The following is a 10,706-nucleotide window of genomic DNA, read 5'->3' on the forward strand; positions in this document are numbered from 1 at the left end:
AGGAGCAGCTGCTGCAGGTTTTTCTGGTAGATTGAGATATCTGCTAGCGCTTGATGGCTGTCACCACCCTCCTTCAGTCGAGCTAGGTGAAATAGCAACTGTACATGGAAGGCTGCTCCGTTGACCCAGATCTTGAGAGAACGAATCCTCATGTGGCCATCTAGCATGGAGTTCTTCAGAGTAGTCAGTGCAAAATTAAGTCTGCACTCCACATACACAATGTCGCTCTTCATCTTTGCCTCATTATGTATGTTCATTGTACATCTCGAGGGCTTCCTCCATTTAATTGTACACAGTGGACACCTTCTCTTCTGCAAACATGCGGTGCAGAATGTCTGTGCTGTTGTCTTCTGGGATAAGGTTATTGATGGAAGCCATGACTATGTCAATCACCATAGACCTGACTAAAGCCCTGAAGCCTGCTGCCTTTGGTATACGGGTGAGTCCCACTAGGTTTGTCACTAGGCCCTTAGTCCAGATTGGTGCGTAGCTGCCTACTTCCAGTTTTTGTTCATCGTACTGCTTGTTCAGATTATCCAGGGCATTCGGGCTGAAGAATGTCTGGAAAGTAAGGTCAATTCCCAAATCCCAGGGATTGGTATTGAAAGTCTGTGTGACTGCTGCTGATGCAGCCATCTCAGGGCTTGTTGATGAGCTTCCCATTGTTTCTGAGAAGAGTTTCTAAGAAGTCACCTCTAAATTAGGCTCCTGTGTGCTCTTCTTGATGTTGTTAAGAGAATGTGACTGTGGAAGAGTGGCTGTTGCTGTCTCTTTATGTTGCTTTTATAAATGTAATAGTGATGTTTGAACAGGGCTGGACTTGGCAGGGTTTTACTGGAAACCCTGTGGGTAAACATGGTGGGGCCATTGACAACTAAATGCCTGCTTATGTTCTCAAGTATGGCCCCGGTGTGTTACAGGGTAAACACACACACACACTCACTCACACGCACATACGCACACACACACACAAACCCACACACACACTAATACAAGTGCCTTCTCCTAGGCTGCGTGTCACCCCTCGCAACGGCATCATGAACTTTACCCGGTACCAGGCCATTTTAGCAATTTTCTGGTTGCCTTGGCCGCAAGTGGATCATCCAGCAAGGATATAACGCCAAGCACACATTGAAATCCAAATTTTGCAATGGCCATTTCAATGTCCGGACTTAAACCCAATTGAAAACCTGTGGTTTGAATTAAAGGGTGCAGTCCATAAGCACAGACGAGGGATATCAAGGATCTTAAAAGATTCAGTATGGAGGAATGGTCTAAGATCCCACCCAATGTCCAACTCAGGTTGAAGGTCGGGAAGTCAGGCTTAAGGTTAGCAGCAGTTAGCTTGGTATACTGATTCCACTTAGTGTTGTTTCAGTCGTAAAACAGAGAGATACAGTATATAGTTGGGGTTCCAGGCTATCCAGGCAATCAGTAGGTCATATGGACAACTTCCGTGAGAATTTATCTTCTGAGTAACCAACATTATTGCAGAGTAGGACGCCTATAAATGTATCAGAAATACTGCATGTGACTCAACACCACACTAGGTGTCAATCAGAAAGCAAACCAAAACCCTAATTCATAACATTGAAAAGAGTTAGAATTTCAGTGTACTTCCTGAATTGACTGGAATTTAAATTAACTTCGTGCTATAAGGAAAATGTGTTTCCATGATTGAGTGACTGTTGCTTTTCTCTTAAAAGATTTGACTTTACAATGGCTGAGAAAGGGGACATATTTTCTTGGGCCCTCATGCATTTGCCTACAGTACCTCCTAATTCAGCTAGTACTTCTTGTGCAGACTCCTCCTGACCCCTTGGGAGGAGAGAAGAGCGTTGCATCTAACCAATATTCCTGTGTTCAGAGAGTGCCTCCCTGTGGTAATTTAGTGTTAGTTACGTGTTATGAATTCTCTGCATGAAAACCTATAACTAGTAAGACTCTGGTTAGAGTGAGAATTCTGCAGGACAGAAAAATATTTTATAAAATGAATGCATGGAAAGCTTGAATATTGATATGCGTCGTGGTGGTGGTATGTCACTATTATCAAATACCTGGGCTATAAACAACTCCATAAGACATTGAGGTAGAATAATATCAGGTTGTCATTCTTTTTTTCTCTGTGTGTGTGTGTGACATGTACTTATTGTTGAGCAATTACCTCAGAAAGACGACCCCCCCACACCACACACACACACACACCAGGTGAAATCGTAGTATATGCATTATATTGTAGCCTGACCAATAATACTGCTACTGCTACAGTAGATTGCTGACCTTTAAGGACAGGTCGAAATTCAAGCAATTATTATCTGTAGGTAAATGGGGGAGGTCATGCTTTTTCAATTTCAAATCAGGGGAGTATTTTTTTCTTTAATCCAGGGGATGGTCATGTAATTTGTAATCGATTAAATGTCAGCATTTTGGAGTTTACTTATTGAATTCGACTATGTGTAACTTTGGTTTACAACCCTGCTCTCTCTCGTTCTCGCTCTCATTCTCCTCACTGAGCCCAGCTGGGTGGGCATTACACTTTTGCCTTTGATTTGGTTGTTCGATGAGTCCGTCTTTGTGCTTGACGTTTCCAGAATGTGGGCGTGTAGAGTATCTGGCGAATAAAATAGCGCTTGTAGTGATGACATAGGCAGCTAGCGCACAACAGAAATGCTGCATTCAAAACAACTGGGAAATCGTCAACTTCCAACTTCAGTGTGTTCAAGACAACTAAGAACTCTGGAAACAAAAACCTCTGACTGGGAAAATCGTTTTGAACGGTCATCCAACTCTGAATTAAAAGTCAGAAAGTCTGGCATCTTTCTAAAGCTCCGACTTTCCGACCTGACTGACGTCATTATTTTACCTAATTTCATTCCCGAGTTCCCTGTTGTCTTGAAAGCACCAAAAAACTCTGTGGTTTATCACAACAACAAGCATAGCGTCAAACACTTATGCAAGGACCACAGCTCATGAAAAGTTATCTTAACAATAATTTAAGGTTTCTTTCAGTCTCTTTCCACTGAAGAGAGTCTAAAAAAGTTCCATGTAATTTTGGAGTCAAAAGGAGATGCTTCCTCAATGAGGAAAAAAGTGAATGGATTAAATCGGGTGTTGGAGGAGTTGCTACTGAATGGGGAGGATGTGGATGTCTGGACTATGTGTATGCCTACTTTTTGAGTGATATGTTTATCCTAGGCTGCCTGTCATTTCATATAATCTGATTTGTAAAATAAATGTCACTGTGTAAATTCATTGGGTAGGCCTATAGGCTATTCACTGCAGTATTATTCCTAATAATTCCTAATAACATTTCTCAGTATGAAAAAATGTATGCACTCACTAACTGTAAGTCGCTCTGGATAAGAGCGTCTGCTAAATGACTAAAATGTAAAATGTAATTCCTCTTTAACTCTTGGAGTCCCAGGAAAAGATAGAGAAGGCCTACAATAGCTTGTTGTACACTTAATTCAAGCATTTTATTTATTACTACAGCTTGCTCTTGCTTGCTGAATGTAAAATACAGAAACCAAAAGAACTGGGGCTATTCATTACACAGTTTCTGTTGCAAAACGTTTCTTAAACGGAATGAAATGGAGAGGGTCCTACCTGAATTTGTCCAATATAAACTCTTGTTTTGCTCTGTTTGCTTCCATTTGGTTATAAACGGTAAACTGTTTATGTAAGGAATACACCCCTGGCTGGGAGTAAGGAGAGCGAGAGAGCGCCTGTGATGGTGTGATCAAAATACACCATGTGAGTAACCTGCTAATGCACCTTTCTGGACCTTGTACTCTGTCGAGAATAGACCCATAACGGATGCAAATGGTTGGATAATCAGGCCTAGGCTGTATGGTACTCCCTGCATATAGCTCCATTCTTGTGTATTTTATTTTATTCCTCGTGTTACTATATTTTTTATTTGTAAAATTACTTCATTGGGAATGGCTTGTAAGCAAGCATTTCAAGGTAAAGTCTACACCAGTTGTATACGGCACGTGACAAATTAAATTAAATTAGATTTTATGCAGTTATTTCGGCATTAAGCATTCAAAATCTTCACTGTAATCAGAGGGCTAATATCAGTACTATGCATGCCAGTCTCTCTTGGCTAAAAGTAAAGGAGAGACTGACTGCGTCACTTTTTGTTTTAATATAAGAAGCATTAGTGTGTTAAATTCCAAACTGTTTGCATAGTCAACTTACACACAGCACTGACCCCACCAGCTATGTGTGATGTTTTAAATGTATGCAGTTCTGTCCTTGAGCTGTTCTTGTCTATTATTGTTCTGTATTATGTCATGTTTTATGTTTTGTGTGGACCCCAGGAAGAGTACCTGCCGCAATCGCCACATCTAATGGGGATCCTAATAAAACAACAAAATAAAAAATACCAAAATTCAAATTGGCCTACATCACTGCAGTTTACAGCCCGAGACAATAATTGTGTACTCACTTGATAACAATAATACTTTCCTCATTGCACTGTGTTTTTGTAGCCTAGGTAGAATAATGATTAGGCCTACATTTGTAGACAATAACAATAGTAGAGCTTTGCGTGCCCGACTGCTGTAGAGTGTAGCCTTCAGGAATGCACAGATCTACCATTTCATAATCTAACTTTTTTTCTTACACTTTGACAGGTAAATATTTATATGCCGTAATATTTAGCTAATGAGTGGCCTAATCTCTACCTTGTCACAACACAACTGATTGGCTCAAACGCATTAAGAAGGAAAGAAATTCCACAAATTAACTTTTAAGAAGGCACACCTATTAATTGAAATGCATTCCAGGTGACTACCTCACGAAGCTGGTTGAGAGAATGCCTAGAGTGCGCAAAGCTGTCATAAAGGTAAACGGTGGCTATTTGAAGAATCTCAAATATAAAATACATTTTGATTTGTTTAACACTTTATTTGGTTACTACATTGTGTTATTTCATAGTTTTGATGTCTTCACTATTATTCTTCAATGTAAAAAATAGTCCAAATAAAGAAAAACCCTTGAATGAGTAGGTGTGTCCAAACTTTTGACTGGTAGTGTATATTCTTTGTACTTAATGAGAAGCTCTTCCAAATTGATCTGGTAGGTTGAGATAGCTGCTTGCGCTGTGAAGCCATCACCCTCCTCCAGTCGAGCCAGGTGTATATGCATCTGGACATGGAAGGCCGCTCCGTTGATCCATGTGGCCATCTACCAGCATGGAGTTCTTCAGTTGCATCAGCGCAAAACTAAGTTTACGTTCCCCGTGCTTGATGTCACTCTTCATCTTTACCACATCATGCATGTTCATCGTCTGTCTCTTCAGGCCTTCCTCCATGACCTCGCGCACAGTAGACGCCTCATCTGCAAACACATGGCGCAGAACGTCTGCGTTGCTCACTTGGGGGGTCAGGGTCTTGAAGGCAACCGTGACTATATCTATCAGTATAGATATTGCTAAAGCCCGAAGCCTGCTACCTTGGGTACAGTGGTGAATCCTCCTAGTTTGCTCACTAGGTACTTGGTCCATCGTTTTCAACCTTCACAACAAAACGGAAGACTCTCGATTAGAGGTAACGTAATGTTTGCTGGACTAGGTGAATTAGCTACGTTAGCTAATGTTACAGTCCTGGTACACTGTATTCCCAAACAGTTGTACTAGCTCATAAGTAATAAGGTCATAACAGTCAAATGTCGTTATGCAGTTGACCAAACTATAAAGTTTTGAGCTCTGTTGAGATTTATGCCACTTTAATTGAAGAGGGCTCAATATTTTATAGGTAATTTGTGTGGAACGCTCAAAAAGTTTAGGTAGTGTCATGACGTTATCGACGTCATGACGTTCTGGTGGGTGGGTCATCTCTCTCTCAGGAAAGCTGAGTCAGCCATCTTGAATTTAGCCGAGATGCGGGGATGTTTTGGCCGCCCGTGTGGATGTGGAACACAGTTTAATTTGTTTTAATTTGTTTGCAATGCGCACTTTTATGCTGCCCGCTTGAAACCACCACCACCTCCGTTTTTATCATTAGTCTTATTGCCCTCGTTTTCTTAAGCGCCATCTTATCATCACCTCTGATTTGGTAAGTAACTCTGTTTTTTTTTTTTTTTCAATTGAATTTCGATAGTCTTAAATGTGGAACTGGGAATACATTTGTACAATGTGCACAGTGAATATTCGTTGTAAATAGTGTAAAAATCCAAGTAATTGTAACTTTAGAAGTTGTTAAATATGTGATAAATACGTTACGTTACTTCATCTTACAACGGTATAACGTTATCAGCAGGTTTCCTGGATGAACTACATTTCCCATAATGCATGTTTGCCCGGGATATTGACGGTGGAGCAAGGTCCATGAGTTTTCGCTGTTCGCCGGTAATGCAAGTGCGTACTGTGAGTATCCTTATTTCAATAAGTGTCTGCCTTACACAGTAAATATTTTACGTTATCGAGCTGTGTGTACGTGTGTGCTAGCGTGAAACGAACAATGCTAAACAACATAATGTGAGTGTGTTATCATGATGCTAACCAGGCCTGTGTTTGTATTTCTTCCTAGGCTCAAGTGTGTGGTTGTGAGATCATCTCGAAATCCTTTTAACAGTTCAGGTAGGATGTATTATGAAATAGTGTTACTAATGTAATACATTCCTAAAACCAAGTATAGAGTGTATTTGTTATAATTCATTGGTATTAGATTTAAAAGGTGATCGAATAGCTCCTGATTTGTAATGTCATTAATGCATTTCTTTTGAAGCAATGTTTTAAAATTTTTTTACAAGTGAATAGGTTGGTTTACTTTTAAGTTTAAATTTCCCACGTATCTCGTTAAAGTTTTGACCAATGAGCTAACTTGTTAAGTTGTGGCCAATGGGAGAGTGGACTGGTTGCCGGGAAAGAAAAGGGAGGGAAAAGTTGAAAGAAGGGAGAGGAGAGACGTTAGTGGGGTTGGTGAAGGAAAAACGACCAAAGGAAACGATAGAGAGAACAAAACCATACCTACAGAGTTTTTTTTAAGGGAAATCCTGATTTTATTTCTATAAGAGAGTGTTTATTATTTAGTTAAGAAAGACCAAGTGGAGACTGAAGCTGCCGTCGCATTGTGGAGACATTCGACATCCTAGAGGTTAGCCTAGCATCGTGCAAGACTTGGAGAGAATTGCTTGTGACGATCAGTTCGGGTTTCCAACGGATGTCTGTTTCTGCTACGGAGTACTGGCTGCATTGATAGCTGTGTTCGCGGTGGATCTTGTGAGGACACCTGCACGGAACTACTATATTTTGCTGAGGCATTATCTACAAGTAGTGAGTAACTACAAATGTGGGGTGGACTTCGGGACTTTATGTATGTCGTCATTTTTTTTATGAGCTCCAACGCGCGCCCAGGGTTTAAGCAAGCTTGCAAATAATTTGGACATGGGGTTGTGGAAAAATCATTGGGGTTTATAATTTGTATTTCTTTTGATGTGATACATTGAACATTTGATTAATATAGATCTTGAACCTTATGTCTGTTGTATTGGTGGAGTCATTTACTGTTTCAGTTTCATTTAATGCATGGGAAAGCATATCCTTATAACAATAACCAAGTCTATAATCATTCTATCTGAAGTTAATACCCTATTTGTCATTCACCCTAGCAAGTTTACAATAGGGATTCTTATTGGAGATGTCCTTCTCACCTAATATCCCATGCTGTTCAGATATTCTAAATAAGGTAATATCGTGAGAGTCAAATTCGAGCCTGGTGAGAGGGTTACACTAATAATTGGTTTTATTTTATGTGTTTCCACAGTCATTCTTTTGCTATTTCTCTAAATGTTTTTATCTCAACTGTGGGGTCAACAGTTGATCACTTGAACCCTTTATTAATACTTTGTTAAATACAAAGAACAACAACAGAAATAGCAGATCTATAAGCACACAACTTTGATGCTTTGCTTGTTAATAACTAACTTGCTTATCTTTTAACATTTTCATTTTTACTATAATTAGTGTACAATGAATGTTTTTGATATTTGTGTAATTATTATTGTAATGGATATTTTTTGTCCATGTAGGAACAACGTGATGTAAATATGAGACGGGCCCTCGTCCTTCGTGCACTTCCTGTGTACCTGCGTGAAGATGCCTCCAAGTTTTTCAGGACCTGTAATGTAAGTGTACTGGCCTCACTATCAATCCCTTTGCCTAGCTATTCAGTCAGCTTAAACATGACATCACTCAAAGAACTACAGGAGAACCAGAGGGGCATTCCAGAAAGCAGGTTATGTGAAAACCATCAGTATAGCCAATTGTATTTTTTCCAACAACGTAATTTCAAAGTCCGTGTTTCTAGTTTGTCGCCGCATTGAGTATGAGATAAAATGTTTTTATATTTCATTTTCAGCCGATTTTAAATAAAACAAAATAGCCTAAAATAAAACATTGAACAACATTCAACCACTTCCTTAAAGGCTAATATAAAATAAAGTGATGTTAAATTCAAAATGAAAAGACGACTGCATCTGAAACTCTGTCAGTGATTTATATAACAGCCGCAGCCAGAAAATGTCTGCTTCCTGTTTTCTCCCGTTGCCATGGTGAATAACCGTATCGGAGCTCCATTGATGATGGCTTTTTACTAGTCGTCAGGCACAAGCTCAACTCCGAGTTAACGTACTCTGAGTCAACTTACCTAACTCAGATCAGCTGTTCTGTAACTGAAAACTCAGTTTCACTTCACAGGGTAAGTCAACTCTGAGTTCAGGGTTAGGCTCAGTTTGTTGAACCTCCTTTCTGGAATAGCCCCCAGAACCTGTTTATGAAGTTTCCTTGAGTTGTTATTCTGCAAACTGACATGTAGAAATTACATAAATGAAAAGGTAAGTATAAAGAATTCCACTAAACAAAAAGTATGCTTACAGGTAGGTGTGAAACTAACATAAAATAATAAGCATGTGTAAAGAAAATAGTTTAAACATGTAGCTTAGCTGCAGTCTAAGTGCAAAGTGACCGTAATGTCTAGACATCATTAGCATGATTTGTATCCTTGAGGGGCTGAACTCATTTTTGTATTATTTGTGTTTTATAGTCAGCAGATGGTCCAGACCTCACTGACACTCCGGTGGCTCTCCTGACAGTTGTCACTGATGATACTACTGATGCGGCCCTCTTCAGCCCTGAGAGCATCTGTATTGTCGTGGAAGATGAAATACTTGTGAGTGGTCCCACAAACCTGGCTGACTCATTTATCCTGCTCTTTGGGTATGTCTATGCACTAGACCTACAGTACCCAAAGAATCTCGAGCTTACATTCACATTTATCCAAAAAGTTGTGATGTGTCTTGAGGACAACAAACCACTGAAAGGGCGTCTACTGACACTGAAGAATGATTTGTTCAATGAGTGAATCACTCAGAATGGACTATTTGTTGAGCTGAGTATTGAGGATGTTTTTTGTTTTTTTCCCCTCTTTACAAATGTAATAATTTGCCTCTTCTACCTCATGTTTAATATGTTACACTGTTTGCCTCTACTACCTCAGATTTAATACATTGATTGTTAATAGATAAATATCACAACATTGACGTATTGCCAAGCCCAAGTTTTTGCACTGTAGTTGTGGGAAACGACTGTTGAATTCATGCACTATACATGTTTAATGTTGTGTGACCTAATGCTTACCTTGATGTTGCCAGTTGAAGTACGGCACAGTAGAAACCAGTACTTTTATTTGAATGTTTTATTTAAAAAAAGTTAGTTGCAGCCTTCAAGGTACAGTAAGTGCCAAAACGTTTTAAATGGCTCCACATTCTAATAGTTGTTATTGCTGTTGAGGATGGATTATAATTAGAATCTTATTGAATTTTAACATGAAGCCTTTGTGAGTTTTTATCATAATGTTTTCTGAATAATGTGATATGGAGACCGAAAATACTGAATCTACCCTCTGTAGCAATGACCACTATCAGAATATGGAACTATTAACACTTAATGTACTTTAAAACACATTTTGTTTTTATGGAGTCATTTCCTTTTTTGTTTTAATTTATGACAAGCACTTTGTTTTGACTGAGCTCCTTTTGATTCGTGCCTTTTTAAAAGCACATTGTGTTGAATAAAAAAAAAGTTAAATTGTCACTGTGGTGTCACTTTCATGTTTTCTAACATTATTCGCTGATTATAATTGTGTAATGGACCGACATCAGTATTTCAGTTTAGAATTAATTTTGATTGCATGTCCCACATTATGAGTTGAAGAATATTGAAAATTTTGAGTGTATTTCACACATTATATGAGTTGAAGAATATTTAATATTTTGAGTGTATTTCCCACATTTATGAGTTGAAGAATATTGAAAGTTTTGAGTGTATTTCCCACATTATATGAGTTGAAAAATATTGAAAATTTTGAGTGTATTTCCCACATTATATGAGTTGAAAAATATTGAAAATTTTGAGTGTATTTCCCACATTATATGAGTTGAAAAATATTGAAAATTTTAAGTGAATTAATCCATAATTATAAGTTGAGGAATATCAATATTTATAATATAACATTGAGATAATTTAAGGCAACTGTAAATATAATTTTTATTTTATGTAAACTTAAAACATTTAAAAACATCACTAAAATATTTTTGTGTAATCTGTTACAAAATAATTTTTGAGTTATGTGAACTTATTAGGGTTTACAGTGTAGTCAGTGCTAGACTGGTAGCTACCTTCAGCAGAGTAAACATGTTTG

At 38.5% G+C, this 10,706-nt stretch overlaps 1 long non-coding RNA gene across 4 annotated transcripts; it reads left to right on the forward strand.

Annotated features, from left to right (window-relative positions):
* The first annotated feature begins 5,648 nt into the window (after positions 1-5,648).
* LOC311144962 lies at positions 5,649-10,099 on the forward strand. Of its 4 annotated transcripts, XR_014614556.1 has the most exons (6): positions 5,652-6,062; positions 6,264-6,373; positions 6,537-6,586; positions 7,040-7,282; positions 8,038-8,133; positions 9,051-10,099. It is a non-coding gene; the product is annotated as an uncharacterized lncRNA (long non-coding RNA). The 4 variants fall into 4 exon arrangements; XR_014614553.1 differs by having other exon boundaries at positions 5,649-6,062; positions 6,264-6,364; positions 6,537-7,282; XR_014614554.1 differs by having other exon boundaries at positions 5,650-6,062; positions 6,537-7,282.
* The last annotated feature ends 607 nt before the right edge of the window (positions 10,100-10,706 follow it).

This window comes from Coregonus lavaretus (assembly GCF_964263955.1).
Source record: "Coregonus lavaretus genome assembly, chromosome: 17".
NCBI lineage: Eukaryota > Metazoa > Chordata > Actinopteri > Salmoniformes > Salmonidae > Coregonus > Coregonus lavaretus.